The sequence below is a fragment of the Notolepis coatsorum genome (genome assembly GCF_963971535.1).
Source record: "Notolepis coatsorum genome assembly, chromosome: 10".
Lineage (NCBI taxonomy): Eukaryota > Metazoa > Chordata > Actinopteri > Aulopiformes > Paralepididae > Notolepis > Notolepis coatsorum.
Genome location: NC_140174.1, coordinates 121,540,856 through 121,543,522, shown reverse-complemented (window position 1 = coordinate 121,543,522; position 2,667 = coordinate 121,540,856). Strand labels below are relative to the sequence as shown.

At 55.2% G+C, this 2,667-nt stretch overlaps 1 protein-coding gene across 1 annotated transcript in view; it reads left to right on the top strand.

Moving 5' to 3' along the window:
- ptch1 (patched 1) overlaps positions 1-428 on the top strand; it is a 114,521-nt gene extending 114,093 nt beyond the window's left edge. The window contains exon 17 of the mRNA XM_084323167.1: positions 129-428. The gene's annotated coding sequence lies outside the window, so the exon portion shown is untranslated. The remainder of the gene's footprint in view (positions 1-128) is intronic.
- The last annotated feature ends 2,239 nt before the right edge of the window (positions 429-2,667 follow it).

Below are 2,667 nucleotides of genomic sequence, written 5' to 3'. Positions count from 1 at the left end.
TCTAATTTGATCTAATCTATCTAATCTAATAATCTAATCTAATCTATCAAATTGTATCTAATCAAATTGTATCTAATCTAATCTAATCTCATGGCGCTCTCGTCTCCCTGTCTCCTCGTTTCCTGTAGAGGCAGAAGCACAAACGGCCAAAGATGGACTCCTCCTCTCTATCGCCAAGCAGTGTGGCCCGCTCCCAGATCAGCTCGGCCCGACACGGTGGCCCAGCTGGACCACCCCCCCCCCCCCCTGCTCGGCCCCCCGCCCCGCCGCCGCAGACACACACCTGGCCCCGCCCCCACAGGGCAGCGAGACACACACCTGGCCCCGCCCCCACAGGGCAGCGAGACACACACCTGGCCCCGCCCCCACAGGGCAGCGAGACACACACCTGGCCCCGCCCCCACAGGGCAGCGAGACACACACCTGGCCCCGCCCCCACAGGGCAGCGAGACACACACCTGGCCCCGCCCCCACAGGGCAGTGAGACACACACCTGGCCCCGCCCCCACAGGGCAGCGAGACACACACCTGGCCCCGCCCCCACAGGGCAGCGAGACACACCTGGCCCCGCCCCCACAGGGCAGCGAGACACACACCTGGCCCCGCCCCCACAGGGCAGCGAGACACACACCTGGCCCCGCCCCCACAGGGCAGCGAGACACACACCTGGCCCCGCCCCCACAGGGCAGCGAGACACACCTGGCCCCGCCCCCACAGGGCAGCGAGACACACACCTGGCCCCGCCCCCACAGGGCAGCGAGACACACACCTGGCCCCGCCCCCACAGGGCAGCGAGACACACCTGGCCCCGCCCCCACAGGGCAGCGAGACACACACCTGGCCCCGCCCCCACAGGGCAGCGAGACACACACCTGGCCCCGCCCCCACAGGGCAGCGAGACACACACCTGGCCCCGCCCCCACAGGGCAGCGAGACACACACCTGGCCCCGCCCCCACAGGGCAGCGAGACACACACCTGGTGCTGCCCTCTGCCCCCCGCCCCGCCCTACCGGGCAGCAAGACACACAGCTGGCCCCGCCCCCTGCCCCGCCCTACCGGGCAGCAAGACACACAGCTGGCCCCGCCCCCTGCCCCGCCCTACCGGGCAGCAAGACACACAGCTGGCCCCGCCCCCTGCCCCGCCCTACCGGGCAGCAAGACACACAGCTGGCCCCGCCCCCTGCCTCACAGACACACACACCTGGTGCTGCAGTCACGGTGCTTCCTCTTACTGTAACCCAGTGGACTGTCGTGTCGTATATAGATATTTCTATCCATATTTAAAAGATGTACACATGTGTAAATATATGAACAAAACAAACAAAAAAAAGTAGCTATAATTCTAGGAGCTGTACAACACTCCGCTTCTCGTTAACAGACTGGGGGCGTCGCTCTGTGTGACGCGTGATGTATAGATGCGTGGGTGACTGTGTGTGTGTGTGAGAGTGAGCGTGTGCGTGGGTGACTGTGTGTGTGTGTGTGAGAGTGAGCGTGTGCGTGGGTGACTGTGTGTGTGTGTGAGAGTGAGCGTGTGCGTGGGTGACTGTGTGTGTGTAAGAGAGTGAGCGTGTGCGTGGGTGACTGTGTGTGTGTGTGTGAGAGTGAGCGTGTGCGTGGGTGACTGTGTGTGTGTGTGAGAGTGAGCGTGTGCGTGGGTGACTGTGTGTGTGTGAGAGTGAGCGTGTGCGTGGGTGACTGTGTGTGTGTGTGAGAGTGAGCGTGTGCGTGGGTGACTGTGTGTGTGTGAGAGTGAGCGTGTGCGTGGGTGACTGTGTGTGTGTGTGAGAGTGAGCGTGTGCGTGGGTGACTGTGTGTGTGTGTGAGAGTGAGCGTGTGCGTGGGTGACTGCGTGTGTGTGAGAGAGTGAGCGTGTGCGTGGGTGACTGTGTGTGTGTGTGTGAGAGTGAGCGTGTGCGTGGGTGACTGTGTGTGTGTGTGTAAGAGAGTGAGCGTGTGCGTGGGTGACTGTGTGTGTGTGTGTGTAAGAGAGTGAGCGTGTGCGTGCGTTAGGGCTGTTTCCCCGAAGTCTGTTTTTGGGCTTCGAACTTCGTCAGGGTTTTTTGAACGGACGTTGGAACCTTCGTTTTTAATAAAAAAAAAGAATTAAAAAGATTTAAAAAAAAAATTATTTAAAAAGAAAATGTATATCCTCAAACTAAATCCTCAATTTGAATAAAGACGTTTTTTTTTTATTAAATCAACTTTCTTTAATGAATATCAGTTTCGGCAACATAAATAATCCGATAAGGGCACGGTTGGTACGAAAGTGATGGTGTTGTCTTGATGGAGTGCCAAGTGGATGCAGATAGGCTACATCATTTATGATAAATGTTTTATTTAAATTTTTATGACGAGTCATATACTATAATAGTATAATAACTATAATATTAGTGTAGCCTAATCTTTATCTGCAACTGTGAAGACAAACCCCATTGGTTTAAACAGAATGAATAGACACATAAAAAAAATATATATTAACCGGTTAACCTGCACCCCCAAAATTGGCCATTTTAGTTTTAGTTTTTGAGGACTGCATACTTTTTTTCCAAACCAAAACAACATACTTTATACTTATAGCACATGCATGAACCTGGTCTCTTTTGAAAGATGACATTCTGAAGTTTCTGATTCCAGAAAGAAGATTCACTGTGTGCCAATGAAATAGA